We start from the raw sequence: 19210 nt of genomic DNA on the forward strand, positions 1-19210 counted from the left end.
AACAGGTTACTGTGAGGTTGGGTTTAGGGCTGGGGTAGGTGAAGATGTTTATAAAACACAACAGGTTACTGTGAGGATGGGTTTAGGGTTGGGGTAGGTGTGGACTTAATGAACCCTAACAAGGTTAATGTGAAGTTGGGTTTAAGGTTGGTCTGGGTGTAGGTGTAAACATTAATAAAACACAACCGGTTACAGTGAGGATGAGTTTAGGGTTGGGGTAGGTGTAGACATTTATAAAGCACAATAGGTTGGACTACATGCCATGTCCAAGACAATAAATAAATAAAAACTTCAGAAGGTTTGTACCGCCCACTTGTACCGCCCACTTTGCAGCTTGGACACAATCTACATTATGAAAAGCGCTATATAAATAAACATGAATTGAACTCAACCTCCGTTTATACCCTTCTCAAGTCATTAGTCTCTGTGTATGAGCGTTTACTCTCTAGCTTTATATGGTCATTTAGTCACACTGCGTGTACCTCTACATAAGGACATTTTGTCTTCTATATATGTAGACTGTGGTCATTTGGTCTAGTCCCAAAGTCATTCAGTCTATGTGTGGACATTAATCTCTATGGACTTTTAGACCTATGTTTAGTGCTTAGTTTCAGTGTACAGAAAAGTCATGTGAACAATAATCTCTATATTGCATTTCAGTGTATGTTTGTATTTATCATTTTAAGACTCTATATGTGTACATTTAGCCTTTACTTCAATATATTTGATCTCTACATGTCGTCAGTCTCTTTGTGAACATATAACCTCTGTGTGTGTTGTCCCTGTTCATGTAGTCCCTGATGGTGAATAATGTACATTGAGGAGGCATAAAGCTAACTCGTGCTGAATTGCGGTAAAGCTAGCAGAGCTACTTTTCACACTCATAAATACGAGGCATTACTAGAGAAAAGCCTCAAAAGACTATCACGAGCCTCTCTGTGCCGGTGGCCTGGACAGGCGGCAGGCTTCGTGGAGCCTCGCCAGGGCCTCCGTGCCCCCCGGCTATCAGTTTGTCAATAGAGATGCTGTTCCCATCAAACAGACCTCGCCACTGAGTGAGAAATGTCAATAGCGGACGGTTCCCAAAGCTACCGAAGGCTAATGAGAGGGTTTAACGCAGGCCTCATAAAAGACAAGAGCTCAAATAGAGAGATAAGGCATCATAAATGATGCATGATGACTTTAGTGCGGCTCAGGTTAGATATGGTAGCAGTGGGAATAATGGAAGTGAGAAAACTTCTATTGAATGGGCTAGGCTGTTATTAGCACGTCTAATAGCGATGACATCTCAGATTGATAATCCTCTCGTAAAAGTGAATGAAAGCGTTAGATACTTTCATTTCAGCAGCCGCGTAGATCATCTGGATTGGATGCCAGGTGTATTTTATGTGAAGTGAGCTTAATTCATTGTATTTTTTCATGCGACAAGATGGTTTTAGAGTAAATTTAACTTCGCAAAATAGGTTTCTTATTAGGATGGCAATGATGAGGGCTCTCATTTGAAATTCCGAACCAATTATCTGCAGATCTTTGAGGAGTCGGAAAACGTCATTTTTTCCCACTCGATAATAACGGAAACAGCTCATTATTGAAACAATTTGATGGCAGCTTTTGAAGCCTCTCTCTCTCTCTCCACCAAATTGACTTAATAATTTCCACTCTTTCTAAATAGCTCCCTACGTTCTCCACTGTTCTGCTCGGCTGAAGCTTTGATGGCCATATGTTACAATGAAAACACAGGCGTCTTTCGAACCCACACACACATACACACAAAACTTTCCTCTTTGAGATCCAAACAACCACCTTATTACACTATCTTGGGGATTCAGCGTCTGGAATTCCATCCTGTCCCGATGAATTATGATTTATTTTTATTAACCCAAGCAAAAATAAAGTTATCCACAAGTCTCCATGTGGTCGCATTAGTGGGTCAATCCAACTGCGTGGGGGGGTTAAGTATGCTAAATTGTGAATGATGGGTTTGCTGAGAGCTGAGACACTAAAGCCATCGTGTTCTCGACTAATAAAAAAATTCAAGTGGCTTGTAGGCTTGATTATTTAGATGAAAATGCTTAAATGCCTTTTATGGGAAAAAGACAGTGCAGTGTTATGAAAATACAGTAAAGTTATCGATGACTGCAATCCTGACTGCCAAATCTGATTGGATGAGCCATTGAAAACCACAACGGCCCTGCTGAAAAATCCAGCTTAAACCAGCCTAGGCTGGTTTTAGCTGGTTGACCAGCCTGGTTTTAGAGGGGTTTTGACCATTTCCAGGCTGGTTTCCAGCCATTTCCAGCCTGGTCTTAGCTAGTCAGGCTGGAAAGTGACCAGCTAAAACCATCTAAAACCAGCTTGACCAGCCTGGTTTAAGCTGGACATAGCTGGTTTTACCTGCACTCCCAGCCTGGCTAGGCTGGTCAAGCTGGTTTTAGCTGGTCATCTCCCAGCCTGACCAGCTAAAACCAGGCTGGAAATGGCTGGAAACCAGCCTGGAAGTGGCCAAAACCCCTCTAAAACCAGCCTGGGCTGGTTTAAGCTGGATTTTTAAGCAGGGAGAGTACATCATTAAACAACAGGGTTACCCTTTATCTTAATATTTATATTTATCTTGAGATTATTTTCAGTTTCATAAGGTTCTTTGACAGCATCTATAATGTAGATTTCTATTTAGTTTAGCAACAAAACACCAGTAAATAGCGCTATTCCGCCTAACCTGCTTTATTGAGCTGAAGTTGCTTTTATATTCACATTGGGTCATTTTTTAACAATAATAGCCTTCCTATACTGTTTACCATGCTACTCTGAATGTTCGCTCTGACATAGCATGTAAGTGTGGCAAAATATTTCATGTAATTCCTGCACGGCGCTGGCACTAACTAACTGGCGAATGACATGAACTAGAGGGTTGTCTGTCGGCTGTTGTGACGCGGTGCGCACGCTCGCGATTTCAGGGGGTGTGGCTTTTGAATCACAGTCTCTCCCCGCCGTCCAAAGATAATATGCTAAGCGGTTAGCTTTTTGGCAGATCACCTACTGCACCTTTAAATAAACTGTAATTTAGAAATCTGGGATTTCTAGAGTAGTAGATGCTAAACCCTTTTAAGGCATGACTATACTTGCAATTTATCACCAGCCTCTCATAGTTGCTTTGCTCAACACTTATAAGCATTTTATTAGTCAGTATACTCTACAACTGTTAAAACTTCAAGTCACTGACATATTCATAGGGATGTTGATGAAAGTAATACCTAATTCAAATGAGAGGGATTATTACATAGTCGTCTTTTAGGTCGGATGAGTTATGTCTACCAATTTAGAGCGCTGTCTTTATTCCCCCCATCTCTCTCTCTCCCTCTTCCGAATTTTATCAGTCAACCCCGGGTTATTTACAAAGAGACATGTCTATCAGTTACAAGGACATGACTTTGCCAAGGGAGCCCTAACAAAGGAGGAAATCAAGCAGCGGCCTCCCCTGAAAAGATGTCTCTCTTTTCCCCTCTCGCCTCTCATCCGAGGCCCGGGCCGGCGCTGAATGGCCCTCTTCCTGGCAAGGTGCCTGGCGTGGCCGGCGATAGTACATTTATCCTCCCTGATTAGATTAGAAATTATTAATGGAGGGCTGTGAAGCAGAGCAAAGGGTCATTTGGAGTTTAATTCTATTCTCGGATAACTTCATTTTGCCTGATGTGATTGTTATTGCCCGAGTGCTAGATGTTTATAGGAAACAATATCCTCAATAACACATTCAGACATCCTATTTAAAGGGTCAGCCAGGGCCATTAGATAGCAGCTTTTGAGGAGTGGCATGTCACGTCGGATTTCAAAATGATCAGTCTGATCAAGAGTCATACGTGAAAGTCATTAAAGGTGCATCATTCATGTTATAGAGAATCCCATAATGCATTGTAAAAAAAGCACACAGTGACAATAAATGGAGCTATAATATACAGTCAAGGCCAAAATTATTCAACCCAAGCTCATTCTGGAAACGTAGCCCCGCGGACGTTTCTGGAGACCGCGATTTACGTGGCCGGAGGTACGTAAAAGGCCGCGTTTGTTTTTTTTCGAGCGAACGCTGCGGGGCGGTGTGGCGCCGCTCCGCCCCTCCTCTTCGCGCTTGCCGGCCGACGGCTCGCCTCCGAGTGGAGGGCTTTCCTGACCCGATCAGTTTGTCCGCCTAGCTCAAAGCGTTGCGTCGGCGGAGCGGAGGCCCCGGAGGAGGAGGAGGAGCCGGCCGCGGTGGACGACGACCGGGATCGAGTCTGGGGAACAGCGGGTTCCGGAAATCAGGTAAGACGAAAAACGGAATCCGGAAAATAAGGGCGAGAACGCGGCGGGATCCGAAAACGCGGTCGAAATCGAAGACGAGGGCTTTTGCTTTTTTTTGTTTTTTTCCGATCCGGCAGCTTTTCGCGCAAGAACGGCGCGGGCGCGAACACCACGCGCTCCCGAGAGGCGCCCGCCTGAGATGCGAAAAAGCGCGCACAGCGGCCTCTCGCGGATCCGCGAAAACAAAAAACCGCTCGAATACGTACCTCCCGGGACGTAAATCGCGGTCCGCAGAAACGTCCGCGGGGCTACGTTTCCACAATGAGTGGAAACCCGAGATGAAATTATTTATACCCAGTGGTGTAAAGTAACTAAATACAAATACTCAAATTGCTGTAATTCAGTAGTTTTTCTCAGACATTGTAATTTACTTAGTAGTTTTAAAAATGTGTACTTTTACTTTCCATTGAGGACCTTTTTAGTGCAGTATCTGTACTTTTACTCCACTATTTTCCTTCAACCTGCAGTCACTACTTTATTTTTTCCTGTCTATGGGGATTAGAAAAATCAGTGCTGTGATTCCTGTCCAATCAAATAAATCGCATTTTAATGAATTACCTCAAGACATGGGTGATTTATAATTGCAGAAGACTGTTTGGAAGTGACCCGATTACCAGCGATCGTATTTCATAAGTACGCTGGACTTCATTTACAATTACCATGGACTACAAATCCGCCATTTCTGGACTACATTTTCATTCATGCACTCCGCTCACACTCACACATGCTTCCTCATCTAGACTGATTACACTTGCACCACCTGAGGATTGTCAGAGACTGATTGCACACACTATTTAAGCATTGACGAGTCGTTTTCATCTGTAGGTGACATTACAACGCGTTATTCCTGTCTTGTTTTCCTGTGTTTAGACCTTAGCCTTGTTAGCCGCCTGCCTCACGACCTCTCGCCTGTTTTCTGACTACGATTCTGGACTGCCTCTAAACACCTGTTTGCACCCGTATTGACCATTGCTTGACTGATTCTGAAAAATCCTGCATGTGGATCCAAACCTCAGTTGTCAGTGTCACTTTCCCCGCGTTACAGGAAGCATTAAAAGTGTCCAAGAAGATCGTCACATGCAATGACCCAGAGACTGTTTAGATGCATATCACTGATGAGAAGATGTCGGATGTTTGCTGAAAGATGACCGAAATAGCCTTAAACACCCAGCAGGCACAAGACGTCAATATGACGTCAGATTGATGTTGTACCCCAATGTTGTAGGGACGTTGCATATTGTTTGGAAATGAAAATCGGGTTGATGTCAGAAGTCAACGTCAGACCGACACCAATGTCCACCATCTAACCTAAAACCAACCAAATATCAATGTCTAACTTGACTATGTGGGGACGTTACCACTAAGACGCCTATTAGATGTTGAATTTTGGTTGCCATACCTGATGAATAAATGTCAGTATCCATTGTCAATATGACGTTGGTTTAAGATGTTGGCTCAACGTTGGATTTTGGTCACTTACTAACACAACCTAAAATCAGCCAAATATCAACGTCATTATTGGACATCAAAATAATGTTGTCCATAGACGCTGGCTAGACTTTGAATTTTGGTCCCCTGACGTCATACCCTAAATCTAACCTAATATTAACTATTATTATTAACTATTAATTATTATTTAATATAATAATTAACTATATTAACTAATTATTCAATATATTAACTAACTATTAACTATATTATTAACTAATGTCTTATGACATTGTGTGCCTGCTGGGCAATAACAAGATGCACTACAGAATGTTTTGTTTAAATGCATTTTATGCACAAACTACATGTAAACGCATCAGCTTTTACAGCGTAATACTCACTACTCACCACTCTTGAGTACTTTTAAAAGGGCTACTTTTTGCTCATACTTTGAGTAATATTTACAACAGATATTTTTACTCTACTTTCATTACAGTTTTAGGCAAGTAATAGTACTTTTACTCAAGTGTGATTTTTCAATACTCTTTCCATCACTGTTTATACCCCAGGCAAATTCTGACTTGTTACTTTTATTAAACAACCAAGTTTTTTTTTTTTTTTGGATCGGAAATGCCACTGGCTTCGCCTAAAAGATAATAAACCAAAAGTATTTCTTTTAAGTAACTTGAATCATCTCCGGCCACCATAATTAAAATTCTGTCCCGAAAACAAAACTAAACTTAACTGCTAAAACACTAATAAATTAGTGTGCTATTAATTATCTGTTGAACTGCATCCCAATCATTACAAATACTGAAATGAAGCCCCAATGGACCCAGGATTCTCAAATTTGACCATCAGTTAAGATTGGTGAAACAAAAATCATGGTTTGGGGTTACATTCAGTATGGGAGAGATAGTTTGAGAGAGCTGCAGAGTGGATGGCAACATCAACAGCCTGAGGTATCAAGACAAAACAAACCACAGGAGAGGTGGTGCTTCAGCCTCCACATCAAAGTTCCAGAAAGCAAAGAAGGTCAAGGTGCTCCAGGATTGGCCAGCCCAGTCACCAGATATGAACATTATTGAGCATGTCTGGTAAAATGAAGGAGGAGGCGTTGAAGATGAATCCAAAGAATCTTGATGAACTCTGGGAGTCCTGCAAGAATGCTTTCTTTGCCAATCCAGATGACTTTAATATTAAGTGATTTGAGTCATTGCAGAGATGTATGGATGCAGTCCTCCAAGCTCATGGGAGTCATACGCAATATTCATTCTTTTTCCACCGCAGCATGACTTTATATTCTGTACTGGACATTATTTCTGTTAACCGATGCGACAATTGTAAAGTCAGACCTTACTCTCCTAATAAAATCATTAAAAATTAAGGCATGTACATGTTTTATTTTGGTAAAATAAGCATAATCTAAAGGCTTTTGCCTTTTAAATAAGCCACTTCTGACACCAAATGATCAACTATAAGTTAAGTTATTATTTGCTGTTCCTAAAACTTGGATAGGCCACAAGACTTTTGTCAGGTAGTGTAGTACATAGAAATGTCCTGTAGGAGCTTTATTTGAGGACTTAGATTTTCTGGTAAGCGTTTTGTGCTCCACATTGAAGAATATTTTAAACTTTGACAAAAGTGCAGCCTAGTTGATGATGCGATCACTTTAACCAACATGGCAACAAACCACCCTTGCATAGAACAAACTATTAACATAAATATGTTTCACAGTGGGCGAGACAGTGGCGCAGTAGGTAGTGCTGTCACCTCACAGCAAGAAGGTTGCTGGTTCGAACCTCTGCTCACTTGGCGTTTCTGTTTGGAGTTTGCATGTTCTCCCTGCCTTCGCGTGTGTTTCCTCTGGGTGCTCTGGTTTCCCCCACAGTCCAAAGACGTGGTACAGGTGAATTGGGTAGGCTAAATTGTCTGTAGTGTGTGTGTGAATGTGTGTGTGGATGATTCCCAGAGATGGGTTGTGGCTGGAAGGGCATCCGCTGCGTAAAAGCTTGCTGGATAAGTTGGCGGTTCATTCCGCTGTGGCGACCCCGGATTAATAAAGGGACTAAGCCGACAAGAAAATGAATGAATGAATGGATGTTTCATAGTGCAGCACTTTCTGCATCGATTCCCATTGTCCAGAGATTATTCCTGGAGGAAAAGTGAAACCAGCATCCTAAACACTGATGGACCACATTTTAGGCCCAAATTTTCAGACTTTTTTTTTTTTTTATTCGGCCGAAAACGTAAAGTTAATATGATAATTTTGGGAGGTCAAAAATTTAGTACATCCCTATATTAATACTTAAACAATTCGAACTTACTAACAGGGTTTTGAAACAAGCCTAAATGTGCAATAAACAGAACGACCACAAAAGCGAACGATGACATCACAGTGCAGCTCGGACAGCGGCATCATGAATCTTCACAAGGTCTGGAGTGAATATGCATGAGGGGCAGCAAATCAAAGTAAACATGAACAATGGATGACGCGCATTTATAATGCATCGTCAGCGGAGAGGAGAAATAAAACTGTCTGTGTATCCGAGAAACGAGAGAATGAGGAACGGAGACAAAGGAAGAAAGAAAAAGTCATGGATACAGGGCCATCTGGACACGGTTAGCCTGTTCAGATAGCGTTTCAGCAGCGCTGATTTGCAACTCTGTCAGTTAGCTACAGTTACACACCTGTCTCTGGACAAAGGGACTCACCTTTCTACGGGCTTGGCTGGCTTTCCTCTGCTACTGCTGATAGCTCAATCACAGGCTAGTGCCAGGCAGCTAATGAAGTGCTCTCCAGAGGTCAGCATTCCTCTGGGTCAGGATAGGATAATCAGTCATTGGCGGTCCTCTCATTTAAAGCGCAGGAACCAACTACGTTCGGCAAGGCTGAGCAGACCATGTCTCGGTCCCACCTGATCCATGTAAAAGAGACACCAGCCATCTCGCTTTATTACTAGATGTTATCTGTTTCCAAGAGAGAGCTAGGAGTACACAGCATGCAGGATCATTTTGATTAGACCAGCAGCGCACACCGGGTTTGCATGTAAGATGACCTTTTGAGTAGTAACTCAGTATTGTTGACAACAGTTTATCTGTGGCATGGCATTATAACATGATCACTGACTAAGTTTACATGGACATCAGTAATCTAATTATTTGTCTTCATCTGAATAAACCAATAATATGATTTTTTCATGAGTTTCTTTTTGAATGTTCCTTTCATGATCTATGTTATAGTACATAGTTTGATTAATGTTCATTATTTCACCATTCGATGCTACCCTGGTAGCAAAGAATTCTGGCCCGGATTTGGCATAACAGCAGGCATTCGCCTCGCACTGGCATACAGCATGTGGCCCAAACATGGCTCGGGCTTCGCACCATCTTCAAGGTGGCAGACAAGACTTGGGCCAGATATCAAATGTAGTTTTTGGCCCAGATGTTAAAAATATATGTGGGCCACGTAAGTTTGGCGTATCTAGACCCACTTTAGAAATACAATTAAATTATTTTTGAGTAAAGAAAAAATTCTTTCGTTTTGAAAAAAAGCTAGCCATAAAGCAAAATGCTTCATGGGTTTATCAAACTCAATGCAGTCGTGATGTACCAACATATCTGGCCCAGTTCAGGCCCAGTTATGGGTTTTTAACCTGGCTGAAACTTGGCCCAGATATGGTCCGTGTTTGGCCCTTGTATGGAAGCCAGAATTTGTCCAATCATGTAGCGTAATTCACAGCAGCATGTGGCCTAAGCAAAAGCTCAATGTGTGGGTCAGATCTGGGCCAGAGAAAGTTTTCATACCCAGTTAGCTATGAATTCTGGCCCAGATTTGGCATAAAGCCGGGACAGCAGGCAGTCGTCCGGCACTGGCAGACAGCAAGACTTTAAGGTGGCACACAAGACTTGGGCCAGATATCAAATTTATTATTCGGCCCAGATGTTAAAAATGTATATGTGGGTCACGTAAGTTTGGCCTATCTTGACCCACTTTTAAAATACATTTAAATTATTTATAAAGAAAAGAAAAATTCTACCAATCAGGTTGCTTTGAGGAAAAGCACGCCATTAGTGCACCTAAAGCGAAATGCACACTAACATATCTGGCCCAGTTCAAGCCCAGTTATGGATTATTACCTTGGTTGAGACTTGGCCCAGATATGGTTCAAGTTTGGTCCTTGAATGGAAGCCAGACTTGGTCCAATCATCTACCGTAATTCACTGCGGCATGTGGGCCAAGCAAAAGCTGATTGTGTGGCCCACATTTGAGCCAGAAAAAAAATTTCCATGTAAATTTGGCTTTTCTTGACCCACTTTTAAAATGCATTAAAATTATTTTTGAGAAAAAAATGTTTTACCAATCAGGTCACTTCAAAAAAAAAAGCACGGCCATAAATCGAACTGCTTCATGGGTTTATCAATTTCACTGCAGTCATGACACACCAACATATCTGACCCAGTTCTGGTCCAGTTATGGGTTATTAACTTGGCTGAGACTTGGCCCAGATATGATCCATGTTTGGTCCTTGTATGGAAGCCAGACCTGGTCCAATCATGTACTGTAATTCATTGAGGCAAGTGGGCCAAGCAAAAGCTGATTGCGTGGGACAGATCTGGGCCAGAAAAGAATTTGCTATGTTGGCAAGTTTGTGTTTCTCATGGCACCATATGTGATTTTTCCCATTTCGTTTTTAATTTGTGACATGATCAATTGCAGTTAATTTCTCACAATGTGCAAGCAAACAGACGACGGAAGATACAAACTCTTAAGCAACATTCATGCCACTGCAACAAACTCAGAATTACTGAATGAGAGCATATTAATCGTTTCCCGCTCGCACCCCAAAATAAGCTCTCTACTGAAGCCATTCTCATTTGTTTGTCGTCAAACGCCTGACAACTGTAGTGAAATATGTAACGAAAAGTGCTACAAAAATGTAATAGTTTGATTAAGGTGTTTACATGTCTTCATTAATGCGACTAAAATAGGAATACGATTTCTGTTAAGTTCGATTATGAGTTTAGTCGGATTAAGGTAATCAAAATCAGTGTCTACATGGTAAACTCTCAACCAGAGTAATCCTTAATCATATTAAAATCGCATTGGCATCCATGTAAACGTATTTAATGGTAGTCGGCACTCATATGTGGTTTTGTCATGCACATCTCGTCAGGGAAGTAATGTTGTGAGTTGGAGTGTCTCGTCCGAAGGCTAGAGGGCACTGTCACTCAGAAACACCAAACATGACAAAACCACGGAAATCCTCATAACTTTGCATCATAAACAGATTTTCATTTATTTAGAGTGACTAATACACAAACAGGGCAGCATGGTAGCTAAGTGGTTAGGACTGTCACCTCACAGCAAGAATGTCACTGGTTCGAGGTGGCTGGGTCAGTTGACATTTATGTGTGGAGTTTGCATGTTCTCCCCATGTTCACGTGGGTTTTCTCCGGGAGCTCTGGTTTCTCCCACAGTCCAAAGACATGTGCTATAGATGAGTTGAATAAACTAAAATTGGAAGCGACCCATGATTAATAAGGGACTAAGCCGAAGGAAAATGAATGAATGAATAATAAACAAACATGCATGACATCCAAATGACGCAAAGTGTTTGCATTCTCATTTGCATACTAATAAAAATGGCATATTTCATGAAACACTAGCAGGGAGCCATCCTTCCTGCGATTAAGTGGAACGGGTTGCAGAAAAGCTGAGGTAATGTCTTGAGGAAGGAAAAACAAGACTCGCAGCCAAACGCATAATGTTTTGCACAAGACGGAATCGGTGCAAGAGTTGTAGTTTGGGTATCAGGTTATAGTGGTTAGTCTGCAGGCCCAGCCAAGGCGCAGTCTGGAATGGAAGGTTAACATTGCAGCTTTGAGGGGGGTGGATGCTACGACGAACACTATCTGATAAAGTTTCCTATGATGGATTGAGTTGGCTAGAGGCGGCCTGCGGTGCCACTTCACATTTAATTGCATGCATCTTTCATGTAGAGGTGCATGCGTGTGTATATCACCTCCCACCTCCTTCTGCATTCCCTGTGTTACCCAATAAGGACTGGCTTGAGTTAGAGGTTTCACACCTGTGATTTGTTTTTGCTAATATATTGTTTTATTATAGGGTGTTTAACAGAAGTATCCAACATAGCAACATCTCTCTGGCCCACACAGTTAGCTTTTTCTTGGACCACATGCCACAGTAAATTACAGTACATGACTGGACCAAGTCTGGCTTCCAGACAAGGGCCAAACAAGGACCATATCTGGGCCAAGTCTCAGTCAAGTTAATAACCCATAACTGAGCCTGACTAGGCCAGATATGTTGGTGTGTCACAACTGCAATGAAATCGATAAATTCATGAATCATTGCGCATAAGGATGCTGTGGGCGTGCTTTTTCTTGAAGCGACCTGATTGGTTGAATTTTTCTTTCATTCATTCATTCATTCATTCATTCATTCATTCATTTTCTTGTCGGCTTAGTCCCTTTATAAATCCGGGGTCACCACAGCGGAATGAACAGTCAACTTATCCAGCAAGTTTTTATGCAGCAGATTCCCTTCCAGCCGCAACCCATCTCTGGGAAACATCCACACACATTCACACACACACTCATACACTACAGACAATTTCTTGAAAATGTCTTTGGACTGTGGGGGAAACCGGAGCACCCGGAGAAAACCCACGCGAATGCAGGGAGAACATGCAAACTCCACACAGAAATGCCAACTGAGCCGAGGATAAAACCAGCAACCCAGCGACCTTCTTGCTGTGAGGCGACAGCACAACCTACTGCGCCACTGTGTCGCCTGAATTTTTCTTTATTTGGAAATAATAAAAATGTATTTTAAATGTGGGTCAAGACAGGCCAAACGTACATGCCTCCCATATCAATTATTGACATCTGGGCCAAATACTACATTTTACATCTTGCCTAAGTATTTTATGCCTCCTTAAAGATGGTGCCACCTCTGCCAAACCAGGGTCATGCTTGGCCCACATGCTGTATACCGGTGCTGGATGAATGCCTGCTGTGCCAGATTCATGCCAAATCTGGGCCAGAATTCTTTGCTACCTGTGATACACTGGAGTGAACACATATTACTCTGAGAGAGTGATCCAGCATTTCCAGGAATCTCAATGACAGTTGCTTAACTTGCATGAGACTAGGAAGTATTGAACCTGGATGCCTTGCCAATGCTATCCAACCAACCCTATGGTACAGGTTCTATAATAATGTGGCATTGTTTTGTCACTTGTACGTGGTAAACATATAGCAGTGTATGATCACATACACTTTTAAGGTCTAAACTGTATATTCCAGGCTACCAAAGCTCCTTTGAGTCATGTGGATCTGTATAGAGCAGTGGTTCTCAAACTGTGGTACACATACCACTAGTGGTACTCGGGCTTCCTTCTAGTGGTACACAGAGGAATTGCTGAATAATAAAAGACTGAAATGAACACACTTTTAAGCCTTTGACGCGTATGATAACACTGATGTGATCAGTTCCCTGAAGCCACGATGACACCAGTCTGTAGCCGGGCCGAGTCTGCTTAAAAACAACGGTCGGTATATAGCGAACTTTACGGTTCACTTAAGATGTGATCTCATTCGCACCAAATCCCGGTAATGCCACACGTAAGAATTGGTTAAGCACTGTATTGATTTAATAACTCACTTTTCGGACACACATAGGCCTACTGGCTACTATACATTAAAACTACAACTTGTACACATTTTCTTATTACTTTTTGAGAACAGTGCCATTTTAATCAATGTGCAAAAAAGCACATTCTAATTTAAACATTATTTATTTTTACCTGCAAGCACAGTTAATGTTAAAATCATTTATAATGTTCAAAGTGGCTGACAGTTACACATATTCTTAATAAAAGGAATTAATTTGTCTAATTTTTGAGCTGTGCAGATCTGTAGCTGCTTAACTAGCACAACTACACTACTGTATTTCAATGCTAGTTGTTATAGTGGTACTTGGAGAGGCAATTTTTTTCTGAGGTGGTTCTTTGTTAAAAAAAAGTCCACTGGTATAGAGTATATACATGCATTATTCTCCACAGGGAACTCCAGTGAGGCACATTATGTAGCTCTTTATCAGATCAGACCAACTGGTTTTCCTGTGGCTTCACACCATTTCAATAAGAGCCTCGGGGTGGCACAGTCGTCTCGAATTTGGCAAGCTGTTCCACTTGTACCTTCGAGATAAAAGTGTTACCAGCAAGCAATTAGAATGTACTGTCAATACAGTGTGAACCTTATTTTGTCCCATTCGGGAACCTTTAGCGTTAATGGCTAATGACATCCTCGGGTTACTTGTCAGTTCTGGTTATGAAATGCAAAGAGGAAACGAATGTTGAGATTTCAAGAAATAGCTGAGACATAACGCAAAATACTTGTGTTTTTGGACACAAAACTCTAACCCTCTTCAATTCAGAGAATTGGACTTTCAGCCAAGCGTATGTGCCGTAAGCTGGGGAACATATGATCACAAAGCCGTACGCTCGCACACACCCAAACACACACGCTGTCAACACATTCGCCATGATGGATCCCTCTCATTTTCCGAGCTAGGATCCGATAAAAGTGGCAGCCGAGCTCTGGGGCCTGGCTTTCTCTGATTACACCTCAGTGTCCCAGAGCAGATGTAGCCGACGAAGCCCCTCCTGGCCTGGCTTGCACGATGCTACATTTGCCCGACCGCATCTCAGCTGCAGCCTCGGGCGCTCCACCATCAAATTTTCATGCTACCATATGGAAGAATATTAGTAATAGAGATTTACTGTCACGGCCATCCCACTGGAGAAAATAAGGAAACGGTTACATATTGCTTAGGGTAAATGAGAGGAAGCCAGGCGAGGGAATCAGAGCCCTCTGTTTTCGAGACATCCGATCGTCTGCCGAGAAGCGAGTGGAAGGCACTAAAGAGTGTGTTAAGTGCAATTGAATGGGAAGAGTCCTTGAAACAGCATAGCGCTTTGTCGGTGGGGTCAGGGAGGTGAGTGATGATGTCTTGCGTCTCTTCCGTGTGCGTGACTCCTCAACAGGTCCGGCAGGTTGGGGCTGTGATCAGAGCCTAAATTACAGCAGGTTGACAGATAAGGAAGCGGCTCGCCTGAACACACACAACATCAGAGAGAGGGCGGAGAGGGCGGCATTGTCTACCTCCCTCACCTCACACTCTCACAGTGCGCCTGTCCATCAACAGGTGTCATTAAGAGCTGTTATTGACTCCATTAGACACTATTGGCAGGAAACCCAAAGTTTGAACAGGTTTTACTCGTGTGTCGCCATACCACGTTACGCAATCTAGAGATTCGGTGGTACTCGCTTCTTTTGTCTTCTTGTTAGTTGGAGTTATCGGCATGAGTGCTCCATGGCTTATTTGACGGAGGTTATTTATTTTCACCACAAATGAGGCACGGCAGAAAGTGCCTGTTTCGCTTCGTGAAGTTTTCTTTCATGCTGAAACGATACCTTTCTGCGGGCTCCGCTTTGAACCCGAACACATTGAATGAACACAAGAGTACAAATGTAAACCAGACTACAAATTTGGGTTTTAGGATGCAGAGGGTTATGATGACAGCCGGCCCACTTCCTGCAAAGCCTCATTAACATTTATAAATGCAAAACGAGGGGAGGTGTTTTGAGCTGCATTTTCTGATAGCTGATATCTCTCGTTCCTACGTAAAGTACGCACAACTGGTCCTGCTTAACAACTCGGTGGATTAGCCATGTGGGCAGGAGGGTCAATTTGCAGACGACTCTTCTGGAACCAATTAGAAACTACATCTTTCCCCGGGGCACCCTGCTTGAGTAACTCTACATTAGCTGTTTTATCTTTTGATACGCAGGGCATTATTAGTGGTGAGGCGTTCACAGTGGCTGCGGTTAGATAGTGACAACTGTAGAAACAAGGATTGGCTTAAAGACCATGGGCATGTTGTATTACGCCTATGTGAGCACACACATCACACACACTCACTCACACACACATACATTCATCCTCCCCTGCTCGTTACACCACAACAATCCCTCTTTTGTCAAGGAAGATTGATGATATGTTGGAATTTCATTCATGGAGTTCTGTGTTTTGGAGTTGCTCTGACGACCAGGTATAAACAGGCTCTAGCTGGGTTTTGAGTTTCACCTCTGAACAGCAAAGAGAAACAACAGCAAGGGCCTTTCAAAGGTTAAACAAACAGCTATTGCTGATATCTTTGAAGATAATGGGTGAATTATCTTTCTCAAAATGTTTATTGTTCACACGAACGATCGATTGGAGAATATGCATTCCACATCTGTGACCTCATCCATCGCTGATTAAACAGTTCCTCTTTTCACAGTCTATTGATTCGAAAACATCAGAGTCGATCTCTGTGCTGCAGAATTCCCCGTGTGAATATTTTCAAGGCCTGTTAATCTAACAGGTGACTCTTAGTCTTATATTGAATGTTATGGAAAATAAACAAATTATAAACTGACTTCATAAAAAAATATTTATAAACTGTAGTAATAAATATCTGTTTGACATCATCAGCAACAGATTTATATCAGCATTATTCCATTTCAAGAAGTCAAGTTGATAGATTTGTTGCCAGAATTGGTCTACTCTACAAAAAGTGAGTTCTTTAACTCATAATCTTAGAAGAACCTATTTTAAAACCAATAAAGAACCTGTAATGATTCTTCAGCTGTTCTTTGGAGTGGTTATATATATATATATATATATATATATATATATATATATATATATATATATATATATATATATATATATATCAGTTCAAAGCATGACGCAGCAGAACGAGACATTTTTAACACAGACCGGAAGTCTCAAGCCAAAAAGTTTCCAATAGCTGCGCCCCCTCGTACATCAAGAATGAGGTCAATAGGTTCTAAGTAGTACTTAAAGTAGATAAAATTGTTCAATTTAGCTGCATTTTTTAAATGTAAATGATCACAACTCACACTTTAGTCACCAGAGTGTTTTTAAAGTGAAAATAAATCACAATTTAAGACTTCAGTTGTTTTTAGATTAGCTCTATTGATTATAATGAGTGTGGTCTTGTGTTGTGTCACTTCTATGTACAGTTAAAGCCCCCTGTTTATTTTTTCCCCAATTTCTGTTTAACGGAGAGAAGATTGTTTTTTACACATTTCTAATCATAATAGTTTTAACAACTTATTTCTAATAACTGATTTATTTTATCTTTGCCAGTAAATAATATTTGACTAGATATTTTAAAGACACTTCTATACAGCTTAAAGTGACATTTAAAGGCTTAACTAGGTTAATTAGGTTAACTAGGCAGGTTAGGGCAATTAGGCAAGTTATTGTATAACGATGGTTTGTTCTGTAGACTATCGAAACAAAACTTTGCCTAAAGGCGCTAATAATTTTGTCTTAAAAATGGTGTTTAAAAAATTAAAAACTGCTTTTATTCTAGCTGAAATAAAACAAATAAGACTTCCTCCAGAAGAAAAAACATTATCAGACATACTGTGAAAATTTCCTTCATCTGTTAAACATAATTTGGGAAATATTTAAAAAAAAGAAATAAAAATTCAAAAGGGGGATAATAATTCCGACTTCAACTGTATGTGTTATGACATTTACTATATCTGTTGTTGTTTTCTGTGCTTTGCTCAATATGCGTTTGCTTTAATAATTATTTAATTTATAATAAATCCATATGGAACCAGCACCAAATCAGAATGTTTCAGTTAATTGGTGACCTTTTGCTTTGGTGCATCTGCCGTGCATTAGCTCTTTTTCTCTCTTGACTTCTTTTTTTTCCCAAGTCATAGCTATGAGCTTAAAACCCCCATTTGAGGCAGAGTAGCGGTTGAGATAAAAAGCCGCTTGGCTGTATGATTTATTAATGCCACACTATTAATACTGTGGGGCTTTTGGAATAAGTCTTGTTGACTCTCGGTCTTAGACCGCTGGTATTGGAAGGATTTCCACAAAGAAGACACATCCTGGTCATCCTTCACACCCTCGCACGAACACTCTGTCACCGGGTACCAAAGGCTTATGGGGGATTGTCCTGATGGAGCTTTCTCTGGGTCAAATCCTCAGTGGATTTCTGCTGTCCCTGCAGGTTTGTTTTATGGCATTTCGGAAGTTTTGTAATGTCCTATCATGTGCAAAGCAAATAAGTAATTTGTGATGGTGGCCACGAATAAAGTAAAAGCTGTCAAATGTCAAAGGATACACATACTGTATAAGCCCTGGCTCTTTTCCAGACTGCCTTACTATCTACAGCCCTTATAAGCAGCTGCCTTTTAAGATCATAAGTGAAATGGAGCCTCAAAAAGTGACTGCTTTGGAGCAGTCTGCATAGGGAGAAACTTGCACAATAAATGTAATTGTTTTTAAAGGGTCACGAAACACCAAAACACATTTTTTGAGCTGTTGACAGTCGTATATGTGTCCCACACTGCTAAAAACACTATTAGGACACCTATATTTCACTAAAAAGTGTAAATTGGTAGTTTTTGCGTTATTTCAAGCAAATTCGTACTTCCGGTTTGAAACGAATTTTTGAAGCTGCGTCACGGTCATGACATAATAGCGTGTATTCCAGCGTGCAGACTGGACGTCTGTGCCAGAGTGAGTCTTATTACATCTTACAGTGTGATGCATTAATGCATGAGTAAAGCTTGGTTCAAACCAATCAGCGCGCTCTATTGTGCAACTTCATTAATATTCATTACTGTCACAGTGTTTACTGTTTAGACGACAGAGACGCCACGTTGTGTTGGCAAAACAAGCGTGAAGTGTTGCTTTTATAGTTTGCTGCAGTTAAGTTTTGTTTTCATTTTCTCTCTGTGAGAGCTCAGAGTCACGTGTGGATTAACAGTGTACGTGACGCTCGACAACAATAACTTACGTGTCTAAGGAGGAACATTGTTTACCTTAGAGCTGTTCTCATCTGCAAACGCTGAGATCCGGATTCGCTTGTAGTCTTCTCTTAATAAAGATGCGGCTCTAGTTGCTGGTGATTGTCCTGTCTCTACAGATTTGGTAAGTGAGTGACCAGTGCTCTTTGTTTATTCAGTTTGTTCGTATCTAACAAACTATTGCACCGAGTGTACTGTTTACTGTAAACATTTCGATGTGTTTTTCTTGCCTTGCTTTGCTGTGTTTTGACTCTCGCCTTGTTAGTGTGTTTATGTTGTCTGCTGACTGCCTGTACTGACCCTTTGTCTGTTTAATGACTACGACTCTGCATTGCCTATATACATCTGTTTGCTCCTGTATTGACCATTGCTTGTCTGACCATTCTCTTAATAAACCCTGCATTTGAATCCTCAATTCCATTGTCCGCATCCATAACATTACAGTTCTTCACTGGACTCAAACCACGTCGTTGCGGTTAACTCCTCTCCATGTTTCAAGTCTGCCGACGTACAT

General features: G+C 41.4%; 1 protein-coding gene and 1 long non-coding RNA gene across 2 annotated transcripts in view; one reads left to right on the top strand and one right to left on the bottom strand.

Annotated features, from left to right (window-relative positions):
- The window catches only part of meis1b (Meis homeobox 1 b), a 605459-nt gene that overhangs the window by 230209 nt on the left and 356040 nt on the right, over window positions 1-19210 (bottom strand). The gene's annotated exons all lie outside the window — the stretch shown is intronic.
- LOC141377113 (uncharacterized) overlaps window positions 18526-19210 on the top strand; it is a 25017-nt gene continuing 24332 nt past the window's right edge. The window contains exons 1-2 of the long non-coding RNA XR_012389120.1: window positions 18526-18820; window positions 19141-19210. The exon at window positions 19141-19210 is cut by the window's right edge and continues 50 nt beyond it. This is a non-coding gene — a long non-coding RNA (uncharacterized lncRNA). The remainder of the gene's footprint in view (window positions 18821-19140) is intronic.

Source organism: Danio rerio, chromosome 13 (assembly GCF_049306965.1).
Source record: "Danio rerio strain Tuebingen ecotype United States chromosome 13, GRCz12tu, whole genome shotgun sequence".
NCBI lineage: Eukaryota > Metazoa > Chordata > Actinopteri > Cypriniformes > Danionidae > Danio > Danio rerio.